We start from the raw sequence: 22,363 nt of genomic DNA on the forward strand, positions 1-22,363 counted from the left end.
ATCTTTCATATGAATATGAAGCATTCATATCAGTTGTTGATTTTTAAATTTTAGCAGTCATTCCTTTTGCTAACGCCAACTACTCTTTTACATGTTATATTCCATTTATTTACATAACAGACCACTTATTAGGTTGCTGTTGTATAATATTTTGTTGTTGGAGAAGAATTAGTAAAAACCAGTTTGATCAGAGCATGCTGTGACTGCTGTAGAACAAGTCACAAAAGGCCGTAAATCAGAAAAGGATGGAAATGTTCATAGGATAGGAAGTGAATATCCCATGTAGAGTTGGATTAAGGTTGCAAGCTTCTGTTTAAACTAGAGTGCTAAACACCTCGCCCCACCCAAAAAAAAAAAGAAAAATCAGTTTCGTACTGTTTTGCTTTTTATTTGCATTTTTTGTCCTTTATGAAAAATACCTGTTTTCTAGCAGGAATTTTTGACAAAAAAAAAAAAAAGCTATGAAATTCAGTTTCAGAATGTTTGTAGGATGACAGCTACATGTCAAGAACCTTTAATGATGAAGGGGTAATTAAACAAATGACCTCCATTAGCAGTTCAAATCTTAGCAGCATTTTACAGAAAAAGTCAGCCTGAATGACTTTGCATAATGAACAAATTGTTCCCAAACAGATAGAAAATAAATTTGTGTAGAGAGTGATCTGTATCATGGTTGCATTGACTTTCTTTTCTCCTTTTTCTACCCTGTATTTTGTTTGCAGTTCTATAATTGTGACTCATACACCTATAGACTATCAAGTAAATTGTGACTGAGACCTTCAGTAATTTTAGTAAGAAACTTCGAAAGAGAGAAGTGTAATAAAGGAGTGGCAAAATAACCTGATCTGATTTTTCCCTCTCACAGAGTACTGTGAATAGTTATCTGAAGAGAATGAATGAAAAAGTCAAGCCTCAACTATTATTGTGTACTTCTTAGCTGATGTCCATCTAAGATCCTCGTTTATTGTTGCCAGGAAGAGATTCAGTGAGTCAATGCCTCTCTTTCAAAGCGAGATCAACTTTGTACTCTTTGTAAATGAGGTGCACTTGCATGACCACAGTGTTGCATGAGTGCTGGTTGGAGTTCTCACTGGCTAAAGAGGAGTTTGATTAATGATCCTAGATCACATGAGTTTGGTTGCCTTTATCAGATAAACGAGCCATGAAAAATCACAGTGGACACCTACATTATCTCACTATGTGGTACATAAAAAGGATACCTCTCAGACTAAATAACTAAAAAAGAAGAATATCTGTGAGGAAAAACAGCAACAGACTTGAATATAATGAAATCAGAAAATTAGTCATTTGCTATTTAAATTTTTCATATCAGAATTCTATGTCATTACATGTCCAAGCTTTTCTGGCCTGTTGAGACATGATACTTTGTCTTAAACCTCTTAAGTTTATCTTTGCACTGTTGACCCACTAACTACGTAATAGAGGCTGATTTTTGAACTTATGCCTTATTAGAGAAAGAGGAGACATCATTTAGAGATGTTTTGGTGGAGTGAGGAGGGCTAGTATGGCAAAGGGAAGGCAGTCACAAAGTTTATACCTTGTCAAAATAGAAATAGCTGAGCTTTGGAGACCACTTGTCCTTGACACCCATCTCCACACTCACATTTGCATTGCCAAATTAAATACTTGGAAATACTGGCCTTTCTAAAACAGAAGCAGAAAGAGGGATAACAGTAAAAAACTAAAACTTTGGCAAAACAATAAAAGGATGATTTTTTTTCCAGTGTAAGAGCACAATGAAGGCATTGCTGTTCCTCTACAATGTCTTGAAAATAATTAGTAGTTACTTTTCCTTTTTTAATGTAAAAGAAGTATTGTGAACTACTGTGTCAAGCAGCCAACTTCTAGTCTAGTTTAGTCATGTTCTCAGTACAGCATTTGGGTTCATGGATATGTACCAGCAGGTATAAAACAAGTGGCTTTTTTACACTAAGGGCAGATAACCATCTTTACTGAAAGACTAATAAGTATATCTTTGTTTTTAACTATTTGCTTATTTCCACTCATATGGTTAAATATAAAGGGATGACTGGTTTAGGTGAGGTTGATGCAACTTAGCTATGCTTCGGTAATCAAGGTCAGGTTTTCAGAAGTGAGATTATCATTGATTTCCTTCTAAGTTGTCTACGCTCAACCACTGAGTAGTTCTGGTTGGCTGGTTTTATAAGGAACCTTACTGTGCGCAAGTCCATGAAAAGATAAATCCAAAGGTCTTGAGGGAAGTGACAGATGAAGTTACTTAGCCATTCTATCATATTTGAAAATTTGTTGCAGACTAGCGAAGTTCTCTCACGGTTTACCCACAGCTGGCAATTGAGCGCCATGCAGCCAATTGCTTGCTTTCCCCTGGTATGGTGGGGGAGAAGACTCATGGGTTGAGATAAAGGCAGTTAAATCAGGAAAGTGAAAGCCACACACACAAGCAGAGTAAAACAAGGAATTGATTCACCACTTCCCATGGGCAGAGGGTAGATGTTCAGTCATCATCAGGAAAGCAGGATTACATCATGAACAATGGTTACCAGGGAAGTCAGAACGCCATCACTCCAACTGTTCTCCCCTTCCTTCTTCGCCTTGTTTTTAATTTCTGAGCATGATGTCACAGGAAATATCCCTTTGGTCAGTTGGGATCAGCTGTATTGGTTATGTCATCTCCCTACTTCTCATGCCCCCCACCTATTTGCTGGTGAGGTGGTGTGAGGGGCAAGAAAGGCCTTGGCTCTGTGTAAGCACTGCTCAGCAATAACAAAAACATCTCTACATTATCAACAAAGATTTAAGCCCAAATCTAAAACACAGCCTCATACAAGCTACTGTGAAGAAAATTAACTCTATGCCACCAAAACCAAGGATAGAAGTTTTCCAGGAGTTGCAAAATAGGGAAACATAACCCCCAGGTTTAAAAAGGGAAAAAGATTTGTGACAAGCAAATCAAGGGAGCTGATTCTCCCCTTTACTTCACTCTTGTGAGACCATACCTGGAGGAGGTCTACAAAGATGACCAAGGGACCTCCTCTATGAAGGTGGGCTAAGAGAGTTGGATTGTTTAGCCTGGAGATGAGAATGTCCCAGGGACACCTCATAGCAACTTCCAGTACCTGAAGTGAGCCTACAGGACAGCTGGAGAGGGACTTTTTTTACAAGGGCATGTAGTGATAGGACAAGGAGTAATGGTTTTAAACTGAAAGAGGGTAGATTTAGATTAGGTGTTAGGAAGAAATTCTTTACTGAGGGTGGTGAGGCACTGGAACACACTTCCCTCATAAACTATGGATGTCCCATCTCTGGAAGTCTTCAAGGCTGGGTTGGATGGCCTTTGAACCACCTGGTTTAGTGAGAAGTGTCCTTGCCCATGGCAGGGACTGTTACAACTGGATCTTTGAGATCCCTTCCAATCCAAACCTTTCCTCAATTCATCTAAATAACGACATTATGGGCTGCAATATGAAGTTTTATAAAGATGGGGGGGGGGGGTTTCCTTTAAATGCTAGAACTGAGGTCAACTTGAAATTACCTTGCATTAAGTCAGTGGACTTTCAGTAACTACTGATGGACATAATTCACTACAGCATTAGTTTCTAAGTAATTTTGTCACATTGCAATCCCTCCATGAATATGCAGCTTAAATGGAAGAACTAAGAGCTGAACAATGTAGAAGCTGTAATTTTATCCTAACTTAACAGCTGTAAGAGGATACTTCAAATTTTAAAAGCTCATATAGATTAATAAAGGCAACAGTGGAAGTACCACTGGCTGCTGTCAGTTCTGACAGCTGTCAAAATTTATTTAACAGCAGCAGCTTTACACAAATTATTTTTTCACCCAAAATGAAGCACTTTTTCTCACTTTCAGAGTTTTCACAGAAATTATAGTTAAACTTTTAAAATAAAGTTATTTATATTCACATAAATTATATGTGCATTTTATATATATGCATTTAAACCAAATATTGTAAGTAAGAGCTACTGTCCCTCCCAAAATCTCAAGCCAATTAGGGAGCATGAGAAATGTTCAGGAAGGATGGGATTTCTAACAGTTTCTCTGTAAGTGCAGCTTACAGAGTAGAACAGCTGGAAGTGGCACTGCTGTGCTGCCCTTTGGACATGCACTGTTCCTTTGTGCTGCTCCAAGTGGGCAGATGTGTTTGTACCTGTTGGCTGCTTATTTTTGTCCTCATTGTGAGAAATGTTTACTCACTTTTCTAATTTAAAAAGGTTTATTAAACCTTACCAAAAATACAACAGAAGACTGAATAGAGAAAAATGCAAAGGATTTTCCCACCATGTTCTCGCTCACACAATGGAGGTTTTACCTTTTAACCCTTTAACCCCTCCCAAAGTTCTGTCCATTGCCCCCTTCTTCACTGTCCAGTGGTGGAGATCGCTTCCTCAAATCCTGATTGGAGGTGAGATGTCACCATAGTGACAAGCTGACCCTCCCAGATGTCCCAACCCAGCTGTCTCTTGATAGCTACACATGGGGGTAAAACATAACTATAAACCTATAAAACTTTTCTTAACCTATATTGTCCTGGTTTAGGGCAAATTTGGGAGAGAATCTGCAAAGGGGGGCCCCTCCAGAAAGTAAACCCACACGGCCCCTCCCCCCAACCAGAATTCCTCAGAGAGAAGTGGAAAGAACCTGTTTATTTAACAGGCACAGCACCCCCCAGCACACAAAATGAACAGTACCAGATGACACCACTCTGTCATCGCTCTGAAAAAGATGACAAATTCAGAAAGTGTCTCTTGGGGATGGTTGGTCTGTTATTGGTCCCTCCGGTGCTGGGGTAGCTGCTGCATCCACAGGGTGCAAACTTTCGGTGTTCCCAGGTCCCAGTCTGGAGCAGGTTCCAGTAGGTCCAAAAAAAGGAAAGGAGAAATAGTCCAGGAAGAAATTTGGACTGTTTAGCTAAACTAGCTAATGAGCAGAAGTAAGAGCGAGAGCAAAGCGAAAAGCAAAAGCAAAAAAGCAAAAGCAGCACCATGTACTGCCCTGTCTCTGTGTCCTGCCAGCCATGGGGGAGCAGCTGATAAGAAACCCAAACAAAACTTTCACCCTTCAGAGCCAGTCTTGAAGTCACAGAACATAATATCCAGCATAAACAGAACACACGAATGGGGATACAAGCATCATAATGTCACCCTAGGATATATATACATGATATTTGTCTGTTAATTGTGAGAGTCAATCATTGCATTACTCATCTATCACACTCATTCTGGACAAATCTTGGAGTTTCAGGGTTTCTGTGGAGAAGCTTTTTACACTCCAGACTTGACAAGATGTTACATTAGGTCTTAGCAAAGATAAGGTTTGAAGGAAAAGATGGAATCAATCATTCCCAAATCCAAAGCAGTTTATACTGGCTTGCTGAATTTTCTTCACTTTCTGAAACAAAAAAAAACCCAACAAAACAATCTAACTATAGCCTGTAGAAACAAAAACAGACACAAGTGTAATGACAACAACCTGATGAAACCAGCTCTGATAGTGACAGGGCAAACAACTTCCATGGTGCTCAGGACCCAGCCCCAAGGCTGGCTGTAGTGAGGCTGCCACTGTGAGACAGCCCATTCATGGGCAGGAACAGTCCTAGGGAATTACTCAAATGTTGGACAAGAACTACTGTGTTTCTAAAACATGGGTCAAGGTGCACAACTGAGACTGACGCAGACCCACAGGCATTTAATATTATCTCCTAAGTTCATTCTTCTGGGACATGGTAAAAGCTGGGTAGCTTTATTTTAAGGAATTTCACAGGTTGTGTGCAGATGCATTCATGTGGAGTTATACACCCTTGTCCTCTCAATCCACATGGCTGATTCCTCATAGCAGTGTTGGTTTTGGCCACTTTACATGGCAAATAGGGACCTGGCTTTGCCCTCTGCACTTCTCTGCTGGAAGCATTAATGGTTTCTTAGGGTGCAGTGGGATAGACAAAACTTAGCAGGGTGGAAGATCACAGATTTTCTTCTAGACTGGTGCATCTGTACACTTCATTCCACTTTACACTGCTGTAAGGAAGGATAAAATGTAATTATAATAATAAGTGCATATTTTGGAAGTTTGGTGTCCTGGTTTAAAAATGTCTACAGGCATTTCTTTGAAATAGAGTAATCCTGATAGTGGTCACTGATTGCTTTCTGTTTGTAGAGGCCTCAGTCCTTTACAAAGGCCTGAACAACATCAGTGATTGGAAAATGTTGTAGTCTAAACTCTTTTCTTTCCTGAAAAGCAACTCCAAATTCAAACCACTCTCAAGGCACTGTCAAGCTAGGACACAAACAGCTGAGAAAAGTCTTTGAGTAATTAGATCTCAAACACAAATAAAGAATGGTGTTTTTCTTCATGGATACACAATTACTTTGACATTTTCTCTTAAGTTGGATAAAAGTTTACATTTCACCTATCAAAGTAAAAAAAAAAATAAAAAAAACAATCCAAACTAAACAGTTAGATTTAGATTGAAACGTAAAACTGCAGCTCTGCCATCACTTTAGAAAGAGCTTCTCAGAGGCCTTGGTGCCCGAGTCAGGAAGCCAACCGGAAAGCTGACAGGGGCTATAGCTGCCATGTCTGCAAACATACTGCAGACACAGGTAGACAGGAGAGGAGAAACCTCTTGTAAACCACCCTTGTCAAAAGCACTCTCAGCAAGGCATGCTCTGGTTTCAAGAAAATTAGGAGATTCAACCTGGACAAGTAGGTCAGCAAGATGCCTTCATGTGATGGTAGGACCAGGATGCCCTAATTGCCCTGGTTGTAAGCAGGGGGTGTTTTCTTAAGCAAATAAGTTATTTCTGCCTTCTTGGGTGAGGAAATTGAGGTAAGCATAAGAGAACAGTGTTCATTAAACAAAACTTCTAAAACTTTTGAACTTTTTAGCTTTTAAAAAGAAGAGAAGCTCCAAACTAGATAACATCGCATGGAAAATTTTATTCCACCTGGGGAAGGTTTAATAATATTTGTGTAGTTGCCAGGTAACAGGGTTTTATAACAGAAGATGCTGCCCATTTATGACTGGAGAATCCAGTTTGTCATGTAGTGATGAATTGGTGCCTACTCTCTGATGGTCTCATTCAAAATGTAGTATGAAGATTTTTTTTATTTTTCTGCTTTTCTGCTTTCCTCTTTTTTTTTTTTTTTTTTTTTTTTTTTTTTTTATTTCTGTTGGTTGGTTGATTGGTTAGTGGGTTGGTTGGGGTTTTTTGTTGCCAGGCAGCTTGCAAAGAATTTCAGCTCATTCCTCCTCCAGCTCCCATTCCAGAAGAATTCAGTGTGCACCAGTTGTTCTCTAAGAGTAGCTTTAGGGCAACACACAGCTAGCTAAGGATAAGTGGACAGTAGCAGGAATAGTAAGATCCTTTTCTGAAACCTACTCAGACTATTACAGTGAAAAGAGAAGAATTTTCTTCTTCACCAAAATACCTCAGAGTGTTTTCTGTGCACACATTTATTTACAAGCTGTTTCCCAATGCCCTGGAACTGTTTTGCCTAGACCTGAGTGGGGCAATGACTGTAGGTGGCCCTCCCAATCTAGGAAAAGAGAAGAAGGAAACAGATTAAGAGAAGATGGGATCAACAAGTCTTTGGTGAAGGAGGCAGGTATATGTGGAAGCAGGAGATCTCACAGAGTTTTTAGGCTTCTTTGAAAGGAAAAAAAAAGTTAAGAACTGTAAAACATCAGTAGTTTGAAGGAAAAGTTCTGGATTTCCTAGGAAGGTAGACTTCTACAATTTTTACACATCAAATGGGGTGTTGGGGAGATAAAATATTGTATTTATTTTAATTTTGAAGCATTGTGATGGTATCAACTAAGGTATATACAGTTTCAGGATTTTTCTCATTTGTTGCTTTTGTATATGTGTTTTATTTGTTTACAAATAGAAACTGTGCATCTGAGAAAACGGTCTATTTCAATCTATATAGCAAACAGACTTTTGTAAGTAGTTATTCTAGTTATTAGAGAATTTATAAATTAATGTTACTTGTTTGTTTGCTTGTTTGTTTATTAAAGCTGGATTTTTTTGTCTGTATGTCAAATACATTTGGAAGACAGAGAAATAAAATGTCATTACCAGGAAAGAAACAAACATAATTATGGAAAGCAATGCTGAAATACTAGAAGGGATTATTCTGATTTACTTTTTTGTGCATACTTCTAAAAAGGCTCTCTTTTCTTCCCCCCCACCCTAATTGTGACCTGGAGCCTGAACTATTCAAATAATGACCCAAACACACACACAAAAAAGAGTCAGTATTGATACCATGTCACATCTGGCAAAAGCCAAAATTAAAGCAAGTCATTTACCCCGTGGTGGCATGAGGATATCAGGTTTAGATAGATTTAATTTATCAATAGGGTCAGGCTGCACTGAATATAAAATCAAATTACACAGAAGCAGATGCTGAAGTCCAAGAGGAGAAGGTGTAGATTGATTGGAGAAAGGCAGCCCATAAAAGGGGCCTTTGTCCGGGGTTGACTTGGTGAAGCAGCTGACAAGTGGCCATCAGATCCTGCAGCCAAGCAGCTGCATGATGGGAGTTTGACAGCTGACTTCATTAGGGCCCTTAGGACACGTGCAGGGATGAATTTGTCCTTTAATTGAGCTGGGCCACAAAATAGCACTGACAGGGCAAACGGCGGTGAAAAGGGCTGAAATGAACCCAGGGGCCAGATAGGTAAATTTAAGGCTCCTGTGATATTTGGTGCGTATGTTCTGTTTGTATGTATGACATTTGTTTATTTATCACCAGTTTTAAAAACCTTCAGAAGTCAAAATATATATGCAGCATAAAAGTCATCAGAAAAATTTCTGCCTGGGTGTGGTGGAGGGTGAAAACATTGCATTGATCGGGCACCCCCAGGGGCAATGTCTCTGAATGAATAGACTTCTACAGCCCTCTGTTCTGGGGATAAATCTTGCCTTTCTGTTTGCATTAATACCATCATTTCCTGCTTATTTAACAGATAACAAAGTCTGTAAAGCAAATTCTGCCACTTGTGTGCAGTTTTTCTGTTTACAATTCAGTGGTGTTTTCTCTGGTAGAGCATTTCAGGAACCATTGTAAAAATCTAGATTGAGTCAAAATGTTAATACAAACTCTGCATTAGTCTGCCGTGCCTGGCTTTTCGTCTCACCTTGCCAAGAGTCTGGGTTGATTTTTAAACATGAAGTGGAGGTGATGGAGGCTCTGTAGGGGGTGGAGGGAGAAAGTCCTTCAGTTCATCCTCCGGCAAAATGTTAACAGAAGGCAGGGCTCCCATGGAAGGAGACAGGAATTTGGTTGTAATATAGACTGTACGCTTTAAGGAACCCTATCAAAACAGCCTTATGCAATGCTCAAGCTAATTAATATACAAAAAGGACTGTAGTGCAAAGCTGTAACTGGTAATCTGAGTCCTCTAGCATCAATGACACTCAGATATGTCTATCAAGCACAGAATAGACTCCTTTATGTTCTCTCACAGCATAAATATGTGATCAAAGAAATAACATGCACTAGAGCTGCCCTTAGGCAATGACCCTAACCTTATGCCTCTCTTCCCATCGCCAGTATCCCCAAAGCACTCAACAGATGTCAGATACACTTAAAGTGGAACATATCCATGCATCTAATTTAGAGGCAGAGTAATTGCTGGCAAAATTTGCCAAATTCTAATGTGCTTGTTCAAAAGCTACCTGAATTTACACACCTATGAGCAATAGAGTTTGACAAATTATTATTATTATTGAATAACAATAATTAAAATTTGATTGGTGAGATATCAGTGATCAAATGAAGTACTAAGATTTGTAAAAGCATCTCATCTCACCCAAAATGTGGGAGATATCTCAGCCCAGGAAATGTGTTGATTTTGTGTGTGTACAACTCTTAATTTGGTTGCCATCCCTGTAATCTACTGTTGTTCATGCAGTGTATGGTAACAGCAAAATGTTCAAAATCTGCCATAAAATGAGATGTGGTTGGAAAGGACATATTTGCCTTGTATGGCATACTTACAGTGTGTAACATAAACAGTGGAAACCAAAACAAAGTACCACAAGAAAAAGAGCAAGCTAACCAACAATGTCACAAAAAAACCCAGAAAACCAAACCAAACCACAAAAATGCCAAAACCTAAACAAAAATATCCCCTAAACAAACAAAAACCCAAACAACAAAACAAAACACAAACAAAACCAAAACTAACCAACCAATAAAAAAACACACAAACCCCAAGATCAATTTATGTATTAATACATTTGAGATTGCCCTAGTGACTTTGTGGAGCTTTCTGTCTTCCAGTCAAGCAGTTTGCTTCTGCTCCTTGGGACAAGTAAACAAGTTCTCAATTTTATTACATTTCTGGTATGCTCCAGTAATCTTTTCTGTGAGACTGGACAGGGCTGCCATTCAAAGGAATAGACCCCCCTGAATCAAACAAGGAGATACTTTTTCTCCCTTAAGAGACAAAAAGATATTTAGGCAACCAGTGTCCATGGAAACTCTGCAGGAGCTGGAGACAACTCCAGAAATTCTCTCTTTGTTTTATAATCTGCTCAGAAAGAGAATGGGGAAGGGAGGAGGAGACAGAGAGAAGGTCATAACTTTCTGCTCATAGAGGTTGTTTTTCTTATCGTAGTGGGTTGGAGGTCTCAATTCCCAGAGGCTTAAGAGCCCATTTGTCAGAGAAAGCAAATATGATCCTATACTCCTTTTCTAGTGTCATTTTCAGCTTATGCTGCAAGAACAGGCACTGAAAAATCTCCTCCATGCTGAAACCTGTTATCCAGAGAGCTCTCCCTGGCATGCTGGCCAAGCATTCAACAAATTAATGACTAACTTTTAGCCAGAGACCTAAAGTAACCTCCAAAAACTGTGGGCCAGGAAATTTTGTTCCAGTTCTGATCTCTGTGATGATTAAGTAAGGTTCCTTCCATGAGACTGTTCAGGTCCAAACTTTTATATAAATTGTTTTGTGATCTGGTTAGGCCTAGTGCCAGCCATGCTTCCCCATGTGAAGCATGTTTACAGCTTGAGTAGGACCTGGAGAAGGGGAGGAGGATGATTTCCCTAAAATCTGGTTTGATGCCTGGAAAATAGGCATATTATGTATAAAGAAAATTACATTCACTAAGATTGCTCCAAAGTGCTTTACTTTCTTATCCCATTATCTAGAGAAACACTGAGTCAGGATACAAAAACATCTGAGAAAGATTTGGGGAATATGCACTTCTTAGAACAGGAAGCTATGCCCCATGTCTAAAAGACTCAAAGATAAAACTGAAAGACAAATCCACAGGACAGCTAAAACTGACAAATCTTAAATATGCCAAGGGTTTTTTGAACATGGGCTAGCATTTCTCTTTAACATAAACATCAGCATTTCTTTAATCTATGCCATGAGGGGATTTCAACCAGCAAGCACAGTTGGGCCTTGCAGAGCTGATCTCAGCTTGAGCCTTTGTGACTGGCCCTATGCAGCCCCTCTTTTTAAAGAGTTCTGGCCCTTCTCCAACTGGTGCAATTGGGGCATCACAGACCATGATGGCTTCATGCATGGCTGCTCTCTCCTTGTGGGGAATTTGCTGCTGTAGATTGCATATTAGTGGCTTGGGTATAGTAAATGTGGTATTTGAGAAATGACTATAATCTGTTACTGTTGTTATCCCAGAAATGGGCAAATCTGGTGTGAGCCATATCTAATGGATTATTCTAACAATGGAGTAATTGCTAATGTTTAATTTTTTTTCAATTTTTTTCTCCTGCTTCACACAGTCTTTTCCTGTCTTTTCCTTCTGGGTGTCATACACTTTTTCTATTATTTGTAGTAATTCTGCTTTGGATTGCTACACTTTTATGCATGAGAGCCAGAAGTAAGGAGTTACAGAACACCTTTATTAAGAAAAGCAGGCTTATTTTGTTTAATATTTTCCCTCCTGACGAATAAATATGCATGCTGCCATGAAGTGGGAGCAAAACCTCAGTTCAAGCTTCTCCTGACATTCACGATGGTGGTTAATGTGGTTCAGAAAAGGCTGAGCTGAAAGCACATTCAGACTTGTCTGCTGTAAGAGGTGGAAATTCATGCTTGCCTTAATGGGTCTCCTCGATAATTATTTTAAACACCCTTATTTCTTTTTTTTTTATAGTATTTTGAAGGTTTCTTAATGAGATCTGTACATTTTTGTGTACAAGCAAATTACCGAGTTTGATACGGAAGCTTTTAGAAAGTAACAAGATACACTTTTTAAAAAGCTTGTATTTAGCTGGATCTGGTGCAAGTGGTGAGACAGCTGGTGAATTGATTAATAAAGTCACTGTTAAAACCTAATATAATAAACATTTGCTCAATATTGTCTGATTCAGTAATCCTTTGTAATGGCACAGAGCAAGTCAATATTTCCCAAGGAAGGGCATTACTATACAGCAGATTCATGGTGTGCAGACACTCAGTAAACTCCCAGCAAAATCAATCACTATGTTGTATTTTGTCAAAGTAAATGAACCAAAACCTGTGAAAAGAAAATTAGGGGAGTTAAACCAGGACTGTGAATCTCCTGGGCTGGGTTTAATCTGCAATTCGAAGATGCAAGTATCTTCCACTTAAAGTGCAAAACCTGTGAGCCTGCGCTCCCTTGTGCTGGTACCAACAACAATGATCAGGTAAGTGACCAGGAGATACTTTTTTCTCTTAGCCCAGTCTTTTTGTGGGGAAACTCAAGCTGCCTAGCTCCAAAATAAAAGACTGAGGAAATTGGATTGTAATTACATTTTGGAAGTAGATATAGGATCCAGAAAATTATATCAGTGAGGCAAATTAATTCCTACTGTAATTATGTTGACGTCAGTACACTTAATCCAGGGATAAATTTGGCCCAATGACATCAAGTATTGCTTGCACACAGGAGTCTAAACAGCAACAAACCCCTTGTGCTGAATCAGAAAGACACCATATTTTTTGGAGTTCTTCCTGTTGAAATGGCCAAAGAAAAAAAAAGAAGATGGGCCAAAACCTTCCAATATTTGTATTTGAGGTGAAAGTATAGTTATATGCTTTTATTTGCTGAAATATTAAATTCCATAGTGCTTATATTTTGTTTCCTTAATACAAGATTCTTAAAATACTCTGCAAAAGGACATATTTCCTCTCTTGAGGGAGATTCTCTGAGTTTTGCATAATAAAATCAGTGATGGAATTGGAAGCAAGAGACAAGTAGCTGTCTGTGAGAAAAGGTTCCCATGTTGCTGTCTGCATTAATCCCTCTGATGACTAACTAGGAAATTGAAAACAACAGCTGATACAGGACACAGCAGCTACACTTGCATCATTTGTCATGATCCAGAAGCTCAGGACTCACCAAACCAACATCACCAATGACCCAGGCAATCTCTGGAGCAAGCCAGTGGTGAGAAGCTGGCCCTACCCTCCCCTTTGGAGCAGACCCACATGCATTGGTCTTGTCCAGCTGCTTTCATGTTTCCCCCTCCCTTATCAACAATGAGGCCTTTCTTGGGTGGACAAAGTGTCACAAAGTCTTTCCTTATTCCTGCCTGCAAAGGCAGCAGGTATTTGCAAGGCAATGCAGATTCATGAAGCCATCTCAGGGCTACATGTAAGATTTAAACTTTCCAACAAGGCCAGTTAAAGTGCAACAGAGAAATGCTTTACATTTAACTTTACATTTAACTTTGTCAAACCTGAATACTTTGGTACAGTTTACAGGAGAGATCTGTACATTTTATCAGGCTCTTGGTAAAACTATAAGAAAAAAGACCTTGTTCCAATGGGGCAAATCTTTGACTTCTTGATGCAGTTTAATTTATTACCCATATATGATTGCTATGATAATACAAGCCTGCTGTGTAAACAGCATGTCACCTCTCCATGTAGACACTGATTTATATGTCTCATCACCCACTGAAGATAAAGCAGGGAACAGTCCAGCCAAAAAAGATAGCCGGCTAATTTCTTAGCCAGTAAAGCACATCTTTTGTTTGGTTGATCTGCTGTTTGGCTCAAAAAAAAGAATAGATATGCTAATAAAAAGGATTATCACATAAATTTCTTCAAGTTGGTATAACTAAGTGCAGTGCTGGAGCCAGCAGTTCCTAAATTAAATTCACCCTTCTGTGATGGAGTCAGTAGATTAGTGACTAGACCTTCAACTTTCCAAAATCTAAGTTAAATGATTGTATTCATACAAAAGAGGGTTTGGAAAGTCTTGCTTTTCACTTGCTAATTTATCCTTGTGAAGTAGAAGGAGTTTGGTCTGGTTTCTTTCCAGCAATATATATTTCCTAATGTGTTAAACATTTATTAGGGAGCAGAATTTATATGTAAAAGTTGGAAGGCAGATGGTTAAAGTAAAAACCCCTCAGGCTGTCCGTTCTAATATATAAACAATGGGATCTTTATGTTTTGCCTGTTCAACATTTCTTGAAAATTGTTCTTTAGCAAACTGCAGCACCTTCAGTAACCAGAGGCAGCTCTCTTTCACTCACTTCTCTCCTCTATAGCCAAGGGTCATAAGGTGCTGAGTGCCCAGTTTCCATTGCCCTTGCTTGATTTATATGCTGCTTTCAGAGGAATTAACAGGTGTTTGACAGGCACTCTGACATGACAAAGTCTATGTCCCATGTTTGATAACACGACAATGGAAATAAGCATGTGCTTCAGACTTACTGAAAAGTAAACATCAGCTGAGCCTTGGAGAGCAAAGGGCTTTTAGGTGCTGAATTCTTTCTGAGATATAGCCCATCACAAGCTTGCAAATGGCTCAGAATTTATAAACCCATTTTATAATACAAGGGAAGAAACTGTGTAATAAACTTTCAGTCATAGGACGAGGTAAAGGGGTAAAATGTGCACAGATCAGACTGAGCATGTTAACACACAGTTAACAGTCCTGTTTCTATTTAACTGGAATGGCAAAATGATGCAAGGGGGGCAGTAAACCACAGAGCACCCATGTAAGTACCAAGTTGCAGAGGCCACCTGTGTTAGCTCTCTCCTGCTTGAGTATACTGAAAGAAATATGTTTGCTAAAACACTGCTTCTACTGCTACCATAGTGCACCCAAATCTTTTCCATTCCTGTAACTAACGAATCAGCTTTTTGCAGACTAGGAAAAACAAAAAAAAAAAAAAGAAAAAAGAAAAAAGAAAAAAAGGAAATTAAAAAAAAAAGAAAGAGGAATTCTGCCAGACAGTCCTATCTTAATTCTCTGAGTGTCGTATGTCTATCACATATACTGTGTCCCTTGGAATAATAATAATTGAGCCAGGCAGCTGAGTCTTGCTGTGGGTATCTACAGGGAGGGGGGATGGGGGCTGTGATAAAAGACTCATCAGTTTCAGCTTAGTTCAGTAGACATCTGTGCAGCAGAGGACCTCGTGATGATCCTGGCAGCAGCTCTTTTCATTTGGGTTTGGCTTTTTGTGCTGAATGCTTTTTGTACTGAGTCCCCGTACCAGCCTGTCTCAGCACTTTCAGAGCCAGAGCTTTTTCTCTTCATAAGCTCTAGGTTTTTTCACAGGCCACTGAGTCTGACTGGAGCTGTATCCAGAATTACAGAAAGCAGCAACCACCTGTCACCAGGACATTGTGCACAGTGGAGGGGAGAGCAGTGGGCTGGGGGTGGGGAGCTGGAGTGAGCCAGCTGATTGCAGGGGATTTCTGAGAAGCAGGGCCCTGTGCTTATCCATTTGCAAACACGGGAAATGATGACAGTGGTTGGAAGCTTTGAAGAGACTGAGGGAAGGGGAAATAGAGAAGCCAGAAAGAAAAGGACTAGGGGCTAAAAGGGACCTTGTCCAGAAAAGACTGATAAATTCTCCTTTTCAGATTCCTTGATCACTGGTAAGATTTGTTCTACATGTGAACATTCTCTTAGCTTGACAGAATCTTTATGCACTCCACGTTTTTTTTGCATAAATTGGCAATAAGTGGACAACTTTTTCTTTTGATTCCTTGAAGACTGTATTGCCCACTCCAGTACTAGGGTGGGTATCAGTAAGGAAAAAAATACTCAATTGCATGTCTCCTGATTCAGTCCCATTAATTGCACTTCAGATTTTATGGTGATGCAGATTCAGTAGCCTTCTCCCACAGAGGAATTAGCATTACTTTCTGACTTGTGGGGCCACTGCTCTCGCTTCTCCCTCTTGGAAAGCATTTACAATGGCTGGTCAGTTTATCTGAAATACTCCTTTGAATGGTGCAACCTGTCTTACTAAACCAGAGCATACTAAAAATATCATGCCATTTCTGTGGAGAATAATTTTATTTTCTAGCAAATAACAAAAGTGCGTAGAAATTTACTTTAATAGCTTATTTTAAAATAAAAACTGCATCCATGAAAATATCAGGTCCTTATTGGGCAGAATAACATTCTATTCTATGAAGTATGGAGAACATTATGGTCCCACAGCATTATAGAAGTGTGTAATAACAGTTAGATAAAATCCTAATGTCTTTTGCCTGAAAAAATTCCACTGGTAACACTAAAGGAGGTTTTCATTGAACTGAAATGTATCCATCTGAACTACACTCCCCATTTTTACCCCTCATATCTAATAAAGAAAGTGTCATTCCAGAGGTTAAACTTGAGATCAGTTATCTTAGAACAGAACTAATTGCCCTCTGGAGAAGATGGTGGCTCCTCCTGCGTATTCTGTGTGCTCTAAAACTGAGCTTTAGTTTGGCACTTGACTTTTAGGTTATTGAAATTAAATTAGGCGAATCCCAACCCAAAACACATGCTTCTGTCCCAGGATTATTTTTAAACATGAATGGCAGAACATTAGGCTGACATTTACTCTATGTGTCATCATTTTTTGGTTCTTTACTTTATCCTGTGTATTTTGTAAATCTTTCTGATGTATTTCTTTCAAGTGCTGGAACAATGAGGCTCACCCTGAAGTTACTGATCAAGGAACACTGCTGTCACAGGGACCAAAGGAGAAGGGAGAAGTCTCAGCCAGAGCAACTGTGTTACTTGTCAAAGGTAAGTGTCCTTACAACCCTAGACCTGCTCTCACTCCTGACACGTTCAGTGAGATGACTGGGACCTTTTTGACCTTAAAATGGAAGTATGAACAAGAATGGAAAACAGCGTGCTGAGATTAATTTGTTCTTCTCTAACTCACTAATCTTGTGAGTGATACAAATGAAAGGACATTCCCTGCTTAGCAAAAGCTTCTCCTGTGCTCTGATTGTTTTACTTTAATTTTCTTTGTTTCATTACCCCACTCCATACAGGACCTTAAGAGTGTGGTACAGAATAAGATACAGAAATATACTCAGTCTCCAAAGCAGGAATGTAGTGAATCTCCTATATCAGGATAGCAGCACTTCTCTTAGCTACTCATAGGGATATAGATTCACAGTAATGAAGAATTGGGTCAGTCCAAATTTATTCCTTCTTGTAAACATATAATTACTATAAAACGTATTGCTTTCATGAAGATACAGATGGTATAATCTGTTTATAATACAGGGAGTTATTTGTGTCTTCATTGGGGACTTTATCATGCAAATGACTAGTTCTTACCTGATGTCAGGCAAATGATGTAATTGTCATAAGGCTGGAATATAATTTTAGTTTTTCTTTGGTGTGGTACTTAAGTATTAATGTCAAAAATAGAAGAGGTAGTGTAATTTGTAGGGTCTTGATTCATTTCAATTCCTGTTTTTACTTTTGGACTTTTCAAAGATTCCAGAGAAATAGAATTGTAGATATGTACTGAGAAAAGCAGAAAATAATAGCTGTGTCTCTAGTAACATGAGGCTCTTTTTATGTCAATGACCCTTCACTGCATACATGTTACAGTTTTTCATTTCCTACCAGTGTCACTGTGTCATACAACATAACGACATGCATGTGTTCCCCAGTTCAACTACAGTTTTTGGATGGTTTTGGTAACTAATAAGCCCAAGAACCCAGGAAGGACCTGGAACTTAGTTTATTCCCTGTAGAAATAAAAAATTAATTTTGCAAAATGTATGAAGGAGAACAGTAGTATTAAGAAGATGGCAGGGACACAAACACACTACTTATGATTTACTTATCAACTGAGAACAGCTATTTTTTGAGAGGTGACCTTGTTCAAACCTCTTCCAACCATCTTCTTCTAAAAACTGCTTGATGCTGTGAAATATATCTCAATATAGTATCTACATGTCTGTTAATGTTGCACATTTGGCTTTAACTTGCAAGTTAGAGGGCACTGATGAGCTCATTCCCTTGCTTCCCTGCTATTATCTATGTGAGCTGTACTAGATCACACAGTAAGTCAGAAGTTTGCCCTTGATTCCCATCAAAATACATGGCAAGCATTACTCAAAATGTATTAAAGGATTTTGCTAAATTCACAAGGAAATAATTTTTGAAGAATCTCTCGCTGTGCATTTGGTTGCTAAAAATACAGAAATCATTCAAACTATCCCTAAAGCAAGAAGATGTTTCATTCCTTGTAAATCTTTGTGGATTTAAACAAGAGGAAAAGGGAGATGTAAGTGCATCAGGGATGGCTGGTATTAGAAACTCCTATTTGTTGCTGCCACCTGCCCATGGCCAACTTTCAGAGACACTGGAGGAAAGAAGATTCCTCCCTCTTTCTTAAGAAAGGCTTAAGGTATTCTTCAAATTGCTCACGTCTATTTAAAATGTAACTGGAATAATTTGAATAGCTAAAATTCCCTAGACTACCCTGAGTTGGAAGGGACCCACAAGGATCATTATAAAAAAAGCTCTCCTCGTCCTGTACCAGACCACCCCACCCCATGTGCCTGAGAGCATTATCCAAATGTTTCTTGAACTCTGGAAGGCTGGTGCTGTGACCACTTCACCTTGACTCAAATTCACTGAATGACAACAATTTAGTTTGGATTATTTGCTGATATTTTTTCTCATTCTTCTCAGAAATTATGGGAAAAAAATTGACACAATGGTCATTTAAAATTTTATCTTCTGAATGAACTTGTTGGTGTGAAGTATTAAAACCAAATTTTGAGGTTCTACTAATTTCTCTGATAATCGTCTTTACAAACATATGTTAGATCAAAATATTTTTTCCAAGGATGGATGAAACTTACAGTTTCTCAGGGAATTGGAAAACACTTGCCTTGAACATGAATATTTGGAATGCTTTTCCTCTTTCCAATAAATCTATTTGTCTGCAACAAATAGAATTTCTGAAGTTTTTTTTAGGGGGAAATAAACTATAATGTTGCAGATATATTAACAAATAAATTCAGAGTTACAAAAATCCCTTTTTTCAGTTGACCATAAAAACGGCGCTGTTGAAGATGAAGATTTGTATATCTCTAAGAGACATAGCAACACTGTTGCAAAAATAAATTGAGCTATCCTTCTGCTACAACAACTAAACTGTGGTTAAGAATGAGATTGCTGACTTGAGCATGCCACCCCTCTCCTTCAGCACACCCCCAGCAAAAGCCTAATGGCCTCAAAGGCTCCCTTAATGTTGAACTGAATTCATTTGGGTGGTGCTGAGCCTTTGCAGAAGACAGCATGTGACTGTGATGAGCTTGCCTGAAGTTCTAGGGCTCAGGAGAAGCCAGGAACTGATCTGTCAAGCTATTAATCAGAAAATTCTGGGCAATGATAGAGGATGATGCTAAAGACATTGTGGGAGAAGCATAGAGAGGTAAAACTGGCTTTAAAAAATATCAAAGAAAGTTCTTTTAAACTTAGATACTCCCTGTCATTCTTCAATGCTTTAGTTGTTTCCTTGCAGGACACTATACCAAATTTTAATAGTGCATCAGGCAGAGGTTTAGAGAATTCTTCAACATTGGCTGAAATGTGGCAGATGACAGTGAAGATCTGCCAGATGACCATACAGCACATGTAAATCACACCACACTAATGCCACCACGTCCTTGGTACAGGAAATAACTGGTGTATGTGCACTCTGGGTCAGAGCAATCTATGAACAGGACACAGTGTGTTCTCTGCATGTTCATACAGGACATACATTTCAGCAGCATCTGCTTCTTTCTGCTGCTTCTCTGAATCATAAAAAAGCAAAAATGTAGAGAAGGAAATTGTGTGCTTTATTTTTAATTGGGGATGGATGTTGTTTGGGTTTTTTTCTTGCTGGGTTGCTTGGTTGGTTTTGGATTTGGCTTGTGTTTTTTTTTCCTATTGATATGTTACACATATACTTGGAAGATTGTTCTTTGGTAGAAGACTTGACTCTAGCCTAGTCAAGATGGGGTTTGAAATAGATTAGGTAGAAGTCGAGGACTTGACTGACATACTGAATTCTCAGCATCTCTCCAAAGCTACTCCCATTTAAAAAAAACAAGACACTATGCATCCTAAGAGCTCTTGTAAAGTAAGATTTATGAGTGTGTAATTAAATGTATAATCAAATAGCATTTAGGAAACCCAGGTAAGGGTAGTTTCAGCTGTTTCTTTCTGTTTCCTTTTCACATCAGCTTAGAACCATCTCCCTTCTCCCATTCCCTGGGGAAGCAAGCTGTTGTAAGGTGGCTGTACATCTGCATGATAGACTCTGCACTTAAGCTGTGGGAACATGGGTGTGCTGGATCCATGCTCAGGAAACTGATCTGCTTGTGGTCTCTCAGTAACTCCAGACTGGTCTGCCCAGCTAGATGCTCCCCTATCCTCTGTCATGCCACATTTGTCCTGCTCCTTAACTCTCCTGTTTCTTCCTTTGCTGTGGAGCATGGATCCTAACAGGGGGGAGAAATGCAAGAATTCATAACAAAACATGGGGTAAAAAGACCATCTCCACTGAAGTTAATAATCAGCAGGGTCCAAATTACCTCTTATTAGCATTTATTTTACAAAGAGGCAGGGTATAATTTCACGATAGATTCAGATTTGGAGAGGGACTATAATCAGCCTCCTGAAGAGCTCTGCCTGAAGTACATGGCTGCTTATTTCTTTTCCAAATTGCACCCCTCTCTTTCCCCCTCTCTCGCTTACCCCTCCCGCCCCGTTCTCTTTCTTGATCTCTTTGAATAATGCAATCACTTTGAATAGCCCAGACAGGCCTGAAGATTAGGGAGCCTGTTTGTGGAGCAGGGGGCCAGCTGAATAGGCACAGGAGGCTGGCTCCCCGGGAAAACAAGGCGCTGGGAACTAGGCCAACTGTGAAGAGCATGTGCTGGGAGGGACTGAATAGGCAAGCAGCCGGCCAGCCCATATGTCAGGCTGTGCCACAAAGACTTCTCTGCACATCTACCATGACAAACAGGATTACCGAAGACAATTAATCTGGCACGCTTTATCAAAATCAAGCGCTGACCCCCAACCTCTCCCCCCAGCATGCAGCAGATGCCACGCTCCAATTCAATGGAGCTCAAGTGTTCCCTTTTTCGCTGCTGAAAGGCATCCAAAGCCTGAATAAGGTTGGCGTGGACTAATTGCAAACACTGTCTGATGGTGACAGTCCTAATCAAATGAGATGAGCTCACCTTTTCTGTAAACTTCTAATGGGAAGGCTGGTGGCAACTCCCCATCAGCTGCTGGCAGAAAGAGAAACGCATGGGGATGAAGGGCTTTCCCCCTCCTTTCTCCCCCTTCCTTCTCACTGCCTGATGGAGGATGAGGACAGCCACACACATCCTTTCATGTTGAGCCTTTTGGGTGCTTCATCAGGAGAGGGATGGAGAAGGGAAAGCATTGGAGCCACCTCTGTGCAGCAGCATCTCTGCTCTGCAGATGCCGCAGAGCAGCCAAGAGGCAGCGTGCCGACGCTTACTGCTATGCTAGAAACCAGGCTCCACAGCCAGGCTGAGCCCTCAGCTGATGTCAGTGGGGCTGTAAACATCCCCCTCAGTATCTGACCCTGCCTTGGGATGTTCCTGTTGGCTCTGTAGTGCAGAGTATAAACTTACACTCATTAGGACCAGTCATTTCTTTTCATGCCCCTCCTTGGTTTATTTTATTTATATTTCAACATATAGGAGTTTCAGAAAAGCCTGCCCAGTTGACCTTAATAGAAAATGAAAAGTGAAGTTCAATAAGAAAGGGGGGGAAAGGAGTGAAAAACTAATAGTATTTTATCTTATTGCTTTTGTATTTACCTTACTGCTGTTCAAATAAGCAGGCCAGATTCTTGCTGCTCACCCTAGTATGCATAGGCATCTGTACTACAGAAATGCCTCATGGGCAGTCCTCTCCTCACAAAAAACTGTTTGTCCTCTTAGTCTCACTCAGATTAGAGCCAAGTGCCTGTGTTTCTATATTGGCATCCTCTTGCTTGTTAGTGTGGATGGAGTGAAGGTTTGCATAGGCATGGATGAATGGTTCTTTCAAGTATTTTTTCCCCCAAGTTTTCAAATGAAAGTTCT

The 22,363-nt window shown here is 39.6% G+C and overlaps 1 long non-coding RNA gene across 1 annotated transcript in view; it reads left to right on the top strand.

Moving 5' to 3' along the window:
• The first annotated feature begins 15,732 nt into the window (after positions 1-15,732).
• The window catches only part of LOC143695772 (uncharacterized), a 47,304-nt gene continuing 40,673 nt past the window's right edge, over positions 15,733-22,363 (top strand). The window contains exons 1-2 of the long non-coding RNA XR_013185306.1: positions 15,733-15,871; positions 16,907-17,018. This is a non-coding gene — a long non-coding RNA (uncharacterized LOC143695772). The remainder of the gene's footprint in view (positions 15,872-16,906; positions 17,019-22,363) is intronic.

This window comes from Agelaius phoeniceus, chromosome 1 (assembly GCF_051311805.1).
Source record: "Agelaius phoeniceus isolate bAgePho1 chromosome 1, bAgePho1.hap1, whole genome shotgun sequence".
NCBI lineage: Eukaryota > Metazoa > Chordata > Aves > Passeriformes > Icteridae > Agelaius > Agelaius phoeniceus.